The following is a 15,575-nucleotide window of genomic DNA, read 5'->3' as shown; positions in this document are numbered from 1 at the left end:
GCGGGGCCAGTCAGAATTTTTACTACCGGTTCTCTGAAGTACTCAAAATTTCCACTATCGGTTCTCCAGAACTGGTCAAAACCTGCTGAAACCCACCTCTGGGTAGTAATAATAATGAGAAGGCAGATAGGAAATGGCTGAGATTTTGAATAAATGATAAAAGTTCTACAAAACCTAGATGAATGTCTAAAATATATATTATTCAAATTTTAGTAATGGAGTTTAGGATGGAAGTGGCGTGATAATGTGGCTTATTAAGATTTTGGCTTAATGTACTGTGTAAGCCAAGCCAACTGGATTAACCCAACCAATTGGGTTAAGAAAAGTATGGTTTATTTATTCAATTTATATAGTCCCACATCTCACTTATTCTGGATGGATATTTGATATGATCTTTGATCTCAATCATCATGTCTAGCTTCACAAGACTTGGGTCCTACTCAATGGTGGGTTGCTACCAGTTCTCCCCGGTTCTTGCGAACCGGTAGTGGAAATTTTGAGTAGTGGAAATTAGGAGAACCAGTAAATACCACCTTTGCCTGGCCCCACCCCCAATCTATTCACTGCCTCCCAGTCTCCCAGTTGATCAGCTAGAAGGAAAAAATCAGGGCTCACTTGACAAAGAAGAGAAAAAAAAAAACAAGACATTGTCGCTTTAAATTGAGAAGCCAAGAAGCCTCCTAACTGATCGGCTAGAAGGAAAAAAATCAGGACAAAGCTATGCAACTGTCAATTGGCAAGAAAATGTGGGGCTTTTTGAAATATCACAAATCTTTTCTGGGCTTATAGTGATCTTGGATTTATATCAATGACATCCCACCATTCACTTAAGGATAGTAAATAATACATTAAATAATCTCTGTCAGATGCCTCAATAAAAATAGAAGAGACTAAAATGAGGGGAAAAAAACCTAAATAAAGGATATCACAGACAAGTTCTGTAATACAGGCATGGGATGGTGGCCAGGTCCATTATTTTGAAGTGCTGGATGACCTGAATTTTTGTTAGGAACCATTGTACTGTACAGATCTATTTCGTAAATAAGTAAAAAAATTAACAAAAGACAAATGAAGAGCAAGAAGTAGGCACGTCAGGTTTTTAAGTATACTGCTGGCCACAAAACAGAAGACATTCTACTGATTTCCAACAACATAATGCCAAATCCTTCCAGAATTTAAAAAATTTAAAACTCTTATTTGCCACCAACTATCAGGTACACTATTTTTCATCCAGACCCAAAGGAATGGTTAGTCATACCTTAGAACTCAAGGCCGGAAGCAAGACAAGATGAAAAAATGCAATGGAAGAAAAAGAAAAACCCTCTGGTCTGGGATTTTGAAATCAGGGCATCTTCAAGGAGCTGAGCTAGATTCCTGGCTCTTCCCATTTATTCTTTATTAACATCACACAAGTATCACGAAGAATGGAGAAAATGATGCCTGTAGAGATTTGCACAAGGGAACAGCATTGGCAAAAGATACAGTTTGTGCAACGTATTAATTCTGATGGCCAGGGCTTTGATAGATTGATAAACAAATCTTAATGATTAAAATATTTAAGCCTATCAATAAAACACTAGAGTTTTTCTTTGAGGATTATTTTTTCTCTATATAATTCATGTTCTACCTCTCTCTCTCCTGCTGCTTTACATACCCCGGCAAATCAAATCGAGCACAATAGAAGTGACTACTGTAGCGTCTGGATTCTTTCTAATGACTCTCTTGGGGGAAGACTAAATACTGACAACATATTGATCTCCTCTTGTCTGATGTCTGCTGAGATTGACCCTTGCTCTGAAATATGATAGAAGGGACCTCCCGTATTCCCCCTCATGGAGCCGTGTCAGACACAGAAGCATATTCACTCACCAGTGTCTCAGAATACAGCACAACTTATTCTTCAGCAAGAGGAACTGAAAATTATGCGATCAGCTTTTCGTTTTTCCAAACTTTTCCAGATAGTTATTGGTAGTTGTTCCCCCCACTGGCCCACCCTCCAAAAAGCTCCACCTGCTACCCCCATATACATATGTGTGTGCATTTTCTAAAATCAAAAGATAGGCATCTTCTTTAGTTTAGTGTGGTTTGAAGTACACGTTTTACAAATATTTGTTTTCCTGAAATTTTTTTTTGTGTGTGTATGTTTGTGTGTGAACTCATCATAAGCGTATATTAATACACTTGCTAATCTCTGAACAGGATGCTATTATTTTAAAGGGCAAAGAAATGTTCAAAGCACTCTCTTTTCTAGGACTTTCATTTCCACATCTTTCACCTTAACTATTATAAGACTTAAAAGGAAAATCCATTTATGTCATTTACCCAATCATGCCATTTAAAGATTTAGCACGATCACTATGCTCAATGTATTTGCAAGGCATGCCCTCATGTAATCCACTGGCTATCCACCACAATGTAGCTGGATGTATCTGATGACACCGAAGCCCAAAAAATTAACTTTATATATATATATATTTTTCCTTGGCAGTTTAGATGGGAAGGAAGAGCAGCTCCCTCTTCTGACCACTTATAGCATTGCTTTTTTTTTTTTTTTTTACAGATGGATAGGTTTAAGGCTGGAAATGAATATGCGCACATATTCAAGATCTATGGATTTTCTCTCTCTCTCTCTTCTATTTCAACATAGTCATTTTAAAATGAGAAATCTTTTGCCAGAATCTGCATTTGCATTTTGAACACAGTCCATATGTTCCTTCAAGGTAGAAGCGACGAAAATGGCTATGATTTGCCATTGCTGTGATTGGAACCTAATGTACCATAACAGTAATACTGTTAAATGCCACCGTATGTCACTTAGCAAATATACAGAGAGGTATCCGCTCCATTATCATATCTCAGAATGGTACCACCATTTGTCCTCTGGTGCATAAACTAACATTCAGTGAACTCGGATAACAATTAAAACCCAAAAGCTGCTGCTGATTTCATGGCTCTAAAAGATTAGCTGTTCACAGAGCATCACAGTGCAGAATTCCCTAGTAAAATGTGATAAGTCCAGCTGGTGCTCAGATTGTTAAGAGGAACTAGACAAAATGAAAATGGATCACTCAGTCTAGTCTTTGTTTTTGGTTAATTCCCAGCTTTACCAGGTGCTTCTTTTTGCTGATTGAGTTTAAAATAATTGTCAAAGGAAAGATTTGCAGTGATCAACATGAGCATTTCTTTCTCTTGATTTCTCCTTTGGACTTTTAAGAAGCCTGAAGAGCACTGGGCTACACCTGCTTTCCAGTGGGGGAAAAAAAAAAGAGAAAACTCTGGCCACGTCTGTAGGTGTTTCAGAGGAAAATTTGTGTCCGGAGAGCAGAGAGGATGAATTTGCCGTAGAGCAGCCATCATCTCAGCAGGCAACTGATGGTAAAAGAGCAGCAAACCTGGACTTCAGTAAATCAACAGCAATGAAGCTGAAATGGGAAGCAGAGCCCAGCAACCTCATTAGGCTGGCAGAAACATCGAGAGCCTCTAGTCAGCCAGCAACTGGTAAAGCACCTGCCTTTTCCTAACCCAGCACAGTCTGGAAACCTGCAATGCCAATGCTTCAGCAGCAGTTTGGAACAAAAGCTGACAGCAAGAGAAACCCACTAATTTGAAGGTGGCTAAAGACTGTTTTAAGCTCAGCCTACACAGAAATGTCCATAGGACTGTTTAAGGGTAAGATGCCTAATAGGCTTAGATATGAGTATAAAAATCAGCACAAGGAAGATAATAACTGCCTCATTCTTGGTGGTCAATATCATTTCCAGAAAAGAACTCTTGCAGTAATCTGGAAACAAGGATACTGAATTGTTGTGATCTCTTGTATGCACTTGACTTCTTTGACCAATTGTGGTGTAAAGCTCTGTTTTTCAGTGAAAACCTTTGGAGTACTGTGCAAATATCTATAAAAACTAAAATTATTTTATATGTAGGAAACTGAGAGCTTTCCCCCCCCCACAAATAATCCTGATGGTAACTTGATGGGACTGAGTCCTTGATGAAAACAAAGGACTGGATAGGATCCCCAAATATTGGTTGACTTTGGACATACCTGCTGAAAAGAGCAGATGTCTTTCAAAATTAACTTGAAGATTAAGATTAAGATGCTGCTTGCCTAGTGGATGTTAACCCCTTTAGCATCACAATGAGAGATGGTGGTACATATAAGAAAGAGAGAAAAGCCACACTCCTGGCCAATTCTGGTACTTAAGCTGCAGGATTCAGGCTACCACTTTATGACAGCAGGAAAGTGGCACAATTCTGTGATAACAGCTATCTGTGAAATGACCTGCATTCTAAGCTTATATCTGCGAAATGATAGAAAAAGATTTAGCACTTTCTTATTAGAAGAAGTTTCTTTGTTATAGAGCATAGACCCGTGATGGTGAACCTATGGCATGCGTGCTCAAAGTGGCACATGAAGCCATGTTGCCCAGCACACATGGCCTTGCCTGTTTGCCTTCCGGGTTTCTGGCGTGCATGGCGATCAGATGTCCTTCGCATGTGCGGCAGTGCTGAAAACTGGTGTGCACATGTGTGCCGACCAGATGATCACCAGGTGCACATGCACGCTAGAAGCCAGAAGTTCGGCTTTTTTGGAGTGTGATCTCTTAGCGTGTGCAGCAGTGCTGAAAACCGGCCTGTGCATGCACGCTGGCCAGCTGACCATCGGGCGTGCATGCATGCTAGAACCTGGAAGTTCGGCTTTTCTGGAGTATGGCTCCGATGAGCGCATGCACACATGATGTTTACGCACAACGATTTCAGCACTTGGTGCCGAAAAGGTTCGCCATCACTGTCATAGACTTTCTTTCTCCCCCTTTTTTAGTTCCTGGTTTAGTCTTCCAAGTGCCTAAAAGACATAGCTTATAATTAAAATCATAATATATCACATCTACTTTATGCCAAATATGTCTTCCCTCCCCTTTATGGTGGCCCACATTTTAAAGGCACATAAAAATTGATTTTTCTGCTGGTCAACAATATTGGTGAGCAACACTATTGCTTCCAACCCTGGCCACTAATAGAAATCTCATAATTTTTGCTTTGTTCTCATATTCCTGGGTGGCTCTCATGTGCCGACTGTATAGAAGTTTACTACAGTTCTTCTAGCACAAAGAATCATCCAATGTTAATAGTAAGGCAGTAACAACCTTCCTCCTGATGATTTTGTTATTATATATTCCTCCAGTTTCTTCAAGGTTGGGCATGCTGGGCATAGATAGCTTGAAATTGTTCTTGAGTCTCAGCCATAAGTGAATTAAAAAGAAATGCTACTACTTTCTCTTCATCTTTAGGCACTGACCTTTAAGATAAATAGTCAGCAGCTACATTTTGTGTTCCTGGTTTTTACTCCATTTCACATGTAAAGGAAAGTAATTTGTGGACCATCTAACAAGATGATTGCCTACTTGTCCCCATTTATTTTGTGTCCAGTAATGTCATCAAGGGTTTATGAACTGTATGTAACTTAAACATATGGCCTTACTGATCAGTTCTTCATTTTTCAACAGTCCAGATGAAAGCAAGAACTTTTTTTTAACTAACAAAAGTATTTCTTTTCAGCCTCAGTAAGTGTCCTTGATATACATGCAACTTGTTTCCTCTATATTCCAGGGGTGAAATCTAAATTTTTTTGCTACCAGTTCTGTGGGTGTGGCTTAATTAGTGGGCGGGGCTTGGTGGTAAGGTGACTGGGAGGGCGTGGCTTGTTGGTCAGGTGGGCGTGGCCAAGTCAATGTCACTTCTTTGCTCTTTTTTAACCTACAAAACACAACACAACACAATTGGCTCATCCACAATATAAAAGCAGCTGTGCTAGACCCAAAATGGCCCCTGCCACAAGCAGGAACTTCATATAGGCACAAAAAGCCCAAAAACCCAACTTTCACACTTTACACACACAAAATTCCACATACAGCTTTGTGAGATTTTGTGTGTTTGTGTAGTTAGAGTGAAACACTACAGAAACACACTAAATCTCAGAAAGCTGCACAAATATTATATTATATTATTTTATTTTTATTTTTATTTTTATATGAAAGCTAAATTTAAAACTTCCTAAACTTTAAATGGCTAGGTCTAAAAAAGAACAACTAAAAAAAAACCCCAATTAACTATTTTTTTTAAAGCTCCCAAAGGGGGAAAAAACTTACCCAATAGAGCAGGGGTCTCCAACCTTGGCAACTTTAAGACTTGTAGATTTCAGCTCCCAGAATTCCTCAGCCAGCTTTGCTTTGCTGGCTGAGGAATTCTGGGAGTTGAAGTCCACAACTCCCTGCCTGCTTGATTGCAGGCAGGGAGATTCAGTTGCTTGCTGATGCAATCGATTGCAGGGATTACAGCAAGGCGTTGCGACCAGCAGTTAAAGTAAGCAAGCTGAGGGGGGGAAGGGGAGGGATTTTTGCTACCGATTAGTAGGCAGAGCCATTTAAAAAGAAAAAAGTTTTTTTTCTTTTACATGGCTTTGGCGATCCAAGCTGAATTGCCTGATTAGCAGGCAACTCAGCTGTGATTGTGAGAGCTTGGCTGGTCAGAGCCATTTAAAAGAAAAAAAAGGCTGTGATGATCGCACGGCTCAGCTGGGAATGGGGGGCGGGGACAGGGATTTTTGCTACCGGTTCTCCAAACTGCCCATCGACATGGCTACCTACTCGCCCGAGCCGGTCTGAACCGGGAGCATTTCACCCCTGCTAAATAGAATAAGAACAGCTCTCAGTCCATAATCTAAAGCATCTGTTACTGCCATTAGGGTAACAATGTTAATGCGAGGCTATTAACAATCAATCTGTTCATATTCTCAATTCTTTTCTGTGGAGCCACTGTTCAATTCTGATTTATAATTCCCCTTAATAACTCACAAATTGGCTCTATTACAGATATGTAATTTTGGAAAGCGTTTTTATACTAAGAGGTAAGACACTCCCCCCCAACACACACAATTGAAGGTAGCTAAATATCTGGATATCCCTAAGAGGAATTGCACTAAAAATTGTAGCAACAAGATCAGGTTAGGCTTCAATCTCCAAATTGAGTAGGTATGGTCCAAAAAGGAAAGTTCCATTTGCCTCGGCATACATACAGTATGTCCAGATTAAGTCTTAAACCTGCTGTTTTAATGCAATTCAAATCGGACGTCAAATTATTTCAAGTTCTTCTATTGTTTTCCAAACATTATTATAGAATAGAATAGAATAGAATAGAATAGAATAGAATAGAATAGAATAGAATAGAATAGAATAGAATAGAATAGAATAGAATAGAATTCTTTATTGGCCAAGTGTGATTGGACACACAAGGAATTTGTCTTGGTGCAAACCCTCTCGGTGTACATAAAAGAAAAGATACATTTGTCAAGAATCATAAGGTACAACACTTAATGATAGTCATAGGGAAACTGTCAATATAAATCTTAAGAATACCAGCAACAAGATTACAGTCATAAAGTCGTAAGAGGCAGTGGTGGGTTCCTCCCGGTTTGGCCCGGTTCGGCTGAGCCAATAGCGGGGATGATATGATGTCACCTAACTAGTTCTGCCCCCGCCCTCTTTGCCCCCCCCGCATTATTCTTAGCTTCTATTTGGCCCCACCCCCAATCTATTGCTGCCTCCTGAATCCCAGCTGATCGGCTAGAAGGAAAAAGCTGTTTAAACTCTTGCCGTGGGGCTTCAAAGGGCTGCCCTACAGCTGATCAGTGTTAAAAGGCAGTGTGGTGGTAGACCGGTGCCTCCAAAAACAAATGAGTAGACCGGTGCCTGCAAAAATAAATGGGTAGACCAGTGCCTCCAAAAACAAATGAGTAGACCGGTGCCTACAAAAATAAATGGGTAGACCAGTGCCTCCAAAAACAAATGAGTAGACCGGTACAGCTCTGCAAGCAGTTAAAAGCCTGGTAGACCAGTACCTCTGCTAAATCCTAAAGAATTGTCATATGACCATCAAGCCATGCCCACAAAATAAGCCACTCCCACAGAACCAGTAGTAAAAAAATTTAGAACCCACCCCTGGTAAGTGGGAGAAGATGGGTGAGAGGAACGATGAGAAGAGTAATAGTAATGCAGACTTAGTAACTAGTTTGACAGTGTTGAGGGAATTATTTGTTTAGCAGAGTGATGGCATTCGGGAAAAAACTGTCCTTGTGTCTAGTTATATAATAATATTATATAATGTGAATAGTACTGCATCCCTTTTTGGTTTTAAGGATAATACACATTATACTTTAAACAGTGCAAGGTAGGTCATAGGGCACATTTTTAAAATGAAAAGCACACCATGTGTAATAAATGCTGTAAGATCTCTATGACAATCATATAGCACAAGCTGATGGTATGCACTTTAAGGATTGCAAACACCTTTACTCCATCTACTCTGCAAATACTTCCTATAACACTTACTACTCATGAGAAAATAGATAATGATAAATCATACTGGCCTTATTCGGTTGTCAACCAGAGATGAATATTGTCATCTTTCCTCTTTGTCACTATTATAAATAGAACTCATTTCTGATGACTCTTTGGCCACACTTTTTGCCACTTATTCAGTAAGTTCCTCCGATACTGCTCTTCTAAACATAAATGGTAATCACTGCAGACGTGGTGGAATGTGGTCTGGATTCCCAGGAGGGAGGGGCTGCATTCCAGAGGATCAAGAGACATCAATGTTTAAATACTTTGGTGGGAGAAAGAGGGTCAACATAGTTCCTCCCTAGAAGTTGTCAGAGTAGATTTTTTTATGTTGCAAGTAGTAATTGCTTTAGCTTGGCAAGATCTCTGTCTATAGTTGAGGAACAATAAATGAAAATCCTTAGAAGTAACTCTGCATGTCTTCTTGGGTTTTGGAGTTGATAGTAGCTTCTATTACACAGATATCACATTTGGCTTTATTTTAAGCTCACAGATAAACCCCTGCTCCCTTAAAGTTTCAATTGCCATTTATACTATAATAGTTTTTGACTGGGGAAGAACTACTCAACCATCCAGCAATCATGAAATTCAACACGGCAGTTATAATACGTGTCTCCCAAGGATTGGGATATCTCTTGGTACAGTGTAAAATTCTGCTCCCATACCTCATAATTCAAAGATTCCTTCCAGATTCTGATAATATAGAAACTGCTGATCCAGTATCCAACATTCTAGCTCTTTTAATGTAGTCTCAGCAGTAGCATTTGTATTGCACATAATTTTCTCTGCAAGGGGAATAAAAGCCAGTATTCTCCACACCACGCTCCAAATAGTCACATCTGATACTGTGACAACATGTGCCTGATGATTAAATTGATTACCATGACATACTTTAGTAAAGGGACCGATCCTTTTTAACATTATTTGAATGGGGTCAATTCCAGCAGTGCATCCTTTTTAATTAGCCAAAAGTTAAATGATCCACATTTTTTTAAAAAACAGCCCTTTTCCCACTTTCTGTTGAACCAATTTCTTTTTTCACCGTTACCAGGGGTGGGTTTCAGCAGGTTCTGACCAGTTCTGGAGAACCAGTAGCGGAAATTTTGAGTAGTTCGGAGAACCGGTAGTAAAAATTCTGACTGGCTCCGCCCCCATCTATTCTCTGCCTCCCAAGTCCCAGCTGATCCCCTGGATTGGGGAGGGAATGGAGATTTTACAGTATCCTTCCCCTGCCACGCCCACCAAGCCACACCCACCAAGCCATGCCACGACCATCAAGCCACACCCACAGAACCGATAGTAAAAAATTTTGAAACCCACCACTGACCGTTACCATGTGATTTCGACATAAAACTCTGTCCACTGTTTGCATTTCAGTTTCTTTATTCAGCTTTATAATATTGGCTATTGCCCTAGATATTTCAATTTGTGTTGCAATTAGTATAGCCCTTATAAAAATAAATAACAAGTGTTTCCCAATGCAAGGCATACATGTGTTTTCATTGAGTGATTTCTAATAATTTCATTCACTATTATTTCAAAATTACACAGTCCCATCAAATATCTCAGTGTAGCAACATAATGTAGTATAGATTCTTCTCTTTTGTTACCTCTGGCACAATTTGTAATGACTAGCTACCACATTCACCCTTTGGCACAAAACAAGTTTGCTAATGCAGACTCATATTTATTATTTGTGAGAGGCAAGGTATAAAACATACACTGTCCTTCCTTCCCTAAACAATGAAGCAATATTGTGCACTTTCTTGCTTCTGAAGTCTTTTTGTCATTAGCTGCCTGTAAATAGTTCTTAGGGACATGGTGGCTCAGTGGCTAAGACGCTGAGCTTGTCGATCGAAAGGTCGGCAGTTCAACAGTTCGAATCCCTAGTGCCGCATAATGGGGTGAGCTCCCGTTACTTGTCTCAACTTCTGCCAACCTAGCAGTTCGAAAGCACATAAAAAATGCAAGTAGAGAAATAGGGACCACCTTTGGTGGGAAGGTAACAGCTTTCAGTGCCCCTTTGTTTTTTAGTCATGCTGGCCACATGACCACAGAGACTCTCATATTCAGACAACGCTGGCTCTTCGGCTTTGAAATGGAGATGAGCACTGCCCCCTAGAGTCAGGAACGACTAGCACATATGTGCAAGGGGAACCTTTACCTTTAAATAGTTCTTGAACATCTAGATACAAACAGAAAAGATAACTGGGGCTCACCTGAAGAATATCAGGTGGTAGATTCATTGAAAGACAATCAAACAGTTATAAAAGATTTTTAATTCTGGGTTGATTTGTTCAATCTGTTGCTTTTGTTTAGTAACCTTTTTGTTATGTTTATAGTATAAAATAAATGTATTACTGAGTTTTTACATATCTCTTCGCATTTATAAATAGGAAATGGTATGCAAACATTTTTAAAGATAAATGTATGATTTGAACAAGCACGTAGCCAATTTCTGAATTATTTTACCAATTGATAAAACTAAGGAGCACTTTTATTAAAATAAAGAAAATGGGACTAGGCTAAACAGTAAAATAATGAAAAATGTAACATATAAGAAACTGGGAATTCGAGCTAAGCTGTGCTTCAAATTCAGTTCTCAAAAATTCCTTTGGGGCAAGAAGGATGTGAAAGATTGAATGGTGACTTGTAAACTAATGGGAGAATTTTTAGACATAAACCACCAAGTGATAGGACAGAGATTTGTTAGCAGCACTTGTAACAAGTGGCATACACAGCAGCTCAGTCCAGACTGCAAAAAAAGTCCAAGAACAAAATATTCAAAACATTCAAAGGGAGAATTCACTAATAAAAGAAGGCTGGAGATTTTTATCACCGTTTCCAAGAAGCTGTACTTCATCCATCACTCATATGTTTTTAATTTCTCAGTGAAATCTGTGCGATTGTTGCGATTGTGTTCTACAGCAAGTTTTTTGACAATGGTCAATGAATGTAGCACTTAACTGCAATTCCTTAAAGTGTCTGCTTTTTTTTTCTTTTTGAGACCACACAGCTGTTCTCTGCAGCTACTGCAGAATCAGAGAAAAAATGTGATTGCATGAAAAGGTGGCAGATAGGTGCAACATTTGCACATGAGTGCATTAAAAAAAAAAGATTTGCAGCATGGTACTGAATACTAGAAAAATGAAGCAAAAGTATTTCCCAAATCCATTGGAAATAGGCAGTGAGAGACCAACCTAATATTCAGGGCTTAAAACTTTTAAACCAGTGAACCAATCTGCTATTAATCAGAAGGACAGTATTATTAAACAGCAGAAACATATCACTGCATTGGCTTTAGCAAGGTCTGCCCCCTTAAAGTGGTTTTATAATGAGGAGAGGTAAAAAAATGAACTGAAATATCCCTCCAGTCCTTCATTACAATTTTCATTGGTTCATATTTTATTAAAAGTAGACTGTTACGTACCCAGCTATTCAAAAATAAAGCACTTTACCAGAATTATATTCAGGAAGTATGATTCAGGGTGGCTTCTCCTCCCCTTCCCTGTGCCTTGAAGAATTCCTGAATATGAGCAAAACATCCCTGCCACAATGGATAGCGTGCAAATATATCCTAAGTGCAATTATTCAGGGCTGAGCTAGCAAAAGTTTTACAAATATCAGAGTAAGATTTGGATTCTGACACATCTGCAATTCATAACTGTGTATTAGATATAAAAAGCTGTTTATTCAGCATCGGCATAGAAAATAGGAGGATTTATTTTCTACAAGAGCAATTTCCAAAGCAAACCAAGGGGGAAAAAAAGTCGCATTTTTCATTTGAAGTTGACAAATCATCTGTACAATATTAAAGTTTTCAAGAGGAGCATCTATTTAATTTAAAATTACTCTAGCATAAAGATGGCCAAAACCCAGTGCATTTTGCATAGATCTTGTGGCAGGCTTTCCTTTTCAAAGATAGTTATGCAGCAAGCCACCCCACAACTTGTTCATCACACTTTTAAACATTTATATAAAAATATTCAGATATGTGAACATCAGATCCTTTCTCTAACTTGAAACGCTTCAGAGAATTGTGGGAAGAGTGCATAGGGAAAAAGCCTTTACATACATAATATGGCTGTGTAAACCTTTAGTTTAGAGACTGACTGAATTGTCAAGAAGAATCAGTTACCCTCCGAATAAATTTGATGACTTATCAAGGGTGACATGCCCTTGTTGGAATCAGCTTGATTTTCTGAGCTGAGTCAACCTGATTCAATTCAATCCAAAACCCGCAGCTAAATCAGCTCACTTTTCTGAATCCAATCACTGATGATTTGACTAGGATCAGAACTGATCTGTAACCAATAATCTACATTTACTGTATGTTCTCAGTATAAAGGCAGATTCTCCCAGAATTTTTTTTTTGAACAGAATCCCTTTCATCTCTGATAAAATATATTCTTGTCAAGTCTTCTATCAAAACATTGTCCATTCATCCCTAGTTTCCTTCATAACAAAAAGGGACAACCCATCTCCAGTTGTGAACTTCGTACAGCTTTCATGTCTATTAATAAAGAAGATAATATGGATAAAGTAGGAACTTTAAGCAACACTAAGCAATTGACATCAATGGGAATGGTTCACAGTTAGCAAACCTTTTCTCACACAGTGGACTGAAAATTCTCCTTAGCAGATCTGTCTCTTTAATGCCAATATATCCTCTACTAAACCAATTCTGCTCCCTCCCTTGGCAATATTCTTATTGAATTGTCTTTGTATAAAATCTTATGTAGCAGTACTTGTATTACTCAATCCAATCCAATCCAATCCAATCCAATCCAATCCAATTCGAACCTTTATTGTCAATGGACAACATGTGTACGATGAGATTGGCTGAACATATTTCTGAGTTCCCTCCTTTGTGGTTAAATTTCCAAATTGCTTCTCAGCTTTTTGCTTTATTGACCTGACAATTTTCCATTCAGCCTCAGAAAAATCCACCCAACATTTTCGTTTCAAGTGAAACCTCTCGGATTCCACACTGGCTGAACTACCAATGAAAGTTTCATGATTCTTTGGCCAAAATCTCCTGTCTTGTCTCCTGTATCTTTTGCTCCCTAGTAGGCTTTCTGACAAGAGGCTTTCAACACCTTACTGGTTCTAAACATCCCCATTTTTCTTCCCTGTCATATCCAAAGTTGGTCTTGCTCCACCCTTCCATTAAATGACCTTTAAGGGCTAGGGCAGGTTAACCAATAATTTAGAGCCAGCAGATTTAGAAAAAGCTATAGATCTCTTCCCTAAATCTAGCCTTCTATCTGGTTAGTAGTTCTGAGGATTCCATTTCCTGCATCCTACCATTGATCTATTTAGTCTAACAACTTTAACCTTTCCTGCCTTCTGCTAACTTCCCTGCAACCACTGGATGGAACATGCATGTGTGCAGACACATACATGCACTCATTCTGTCAAACACCATGAAGTGCAGGGCCATTGGAGACTGCTATTCTGCTCATTTGTTTTGCAAGCATTAGACACATTTGTGGAGTGCTTGTAATAAAGGATCCAATTCAGCACAAATAGCCCACACAAAGCCATAATATGAATGGCTCTAATTCCCTCATATCATAGAGATGGAAGGGGGCTTTTTAGGCCATCAAGACCAACCTCCTGTCAACGGAGGAGCCCAATTTCAAGCATCTCTCTCTACTTGTGTTGTTTGTAGAAGAAAGCAAAAGAACTGAAAGCAAAGGGATTAACTGCCTCTCGGTAATTGGTTTTATTGTCAAAATCCCTCTGCCATTAGGAAACTATTCAGGTTCCTATTCAATCAGGATCTGTCTACTTGCAATTTAATACCATTATTCTGTATTTACTTTCTGATGTGACAAAGGACAGGTTTTTACTTATTTATTTATGGCATTTCTATAAACTGAATTCTATTTTATTTCGCTAAAAGCATTTCTGGTAGTTTGCAAAAAAACCCCAACAACCACCAACCCCCCACAACATAAAATCAATAAGAAACCATAAAAACACACCCGCTTCCCTCAGACTTGGCATCCAACAATCAACTTCCATAGTCCCTTATTCATTAAAATTGAAATTATATACCGACAATATTGTACTTAGAGTTATTTATCCAAATGGCTTTTTGGAATTCATAAAGGAGTATATACAGTGTAAGGTTAAAGTTCAGAATCAGGATATTGATTTAACAAGAACAAGATGACATTATATGAAGAAGAACAATAATAACTGTAACAAACATTAATATTTAATATTAGTGTTAAAAAGATTAAATACATAGGAATTTATTTCACACACACACACACCCCAATAAAAATTTATTTGAAATAACTATTCACTAATTTGGAAAGATATAATAGTGGGTGCCCTAATGGCAGATGCAAAAACAAATATCAACCAAGGCTTAACTTTATTTTTGAAATTATTTCAGTAAAATTTTTTATAATATTATGCAGTGTTATATGTATTATGCAAAGTATATTAAGCGAGTTTTATAATTTTGATAACAAATTGCATTACCTCACCTTATGGCTGGGTTATCTCTGGTAAGGGAAAAGGATCGCCAGGTGGCTTATATTTAATATTAAGGTTATCAATATTTATAAAATTTATAAATATATTTTATAAATATTTATAGATATAAATATTAACTTTAATATTAACTTTAGCTTGATATAAACATAAATTGAGCCAGTTTGAAGAGCAAATTTGTTGGTTAAGGCACCAGGCTAGAAAGTGGGAGACTGTAAATTCTAGTTCCATCTTGGGCATGAAAGCTGGCTAGGTGACTTTGGGCCAGTCCCTCTCTCTCAACCCACCTCACAGAGTTATTGTTGTGAGGAAAACAGGAGAAAGATGTTATGTTGGATATGTTCAAGAGTCCCTTGGGAGTTGGGAGGCATAGAAATGCGATAAATTAAATTAAATTAAATTCGCCATCTTGAGTTATTTGTAGAAATAGTAAAGGTGGAATATAAACAAAAACAAACAAACAAAGAAATAAAATAAATGGTAAAAGATCATTCAATAATAAGCAGCATATTAAAATTAGCTCAGAATTATTACATTTTGCTTCATTGTTAAATGTTTATTTTCAAGAAGATGAACATGTGAAAATATTTGGTCAGTTGAAAAACGATAAATTATTTTAAAAAATGCAATTTGTAATTGTTAACTATACAAAGATGTAATATTTTG

The sequence above is a fragment of the Pantherophis guttatus genome, chromosome 1, assembly GCF_059756535.1.
Source record: "Pantherophis guttatus breed Tessera chromosome 1, ASM5975653v1, whole genome shotgun sequence".
Classification (NCBI taxonomy): Eukaryota; Metazoa; Chordata; class Lepidosauria; order Squamata; family Colubridae; genus Pantherophis; species Pantherophis guttatus.
The sequence above is the reverse complement of the archived record's forward strand: the minus strand, read 5'-3'. Positions refer to the sequence as shown.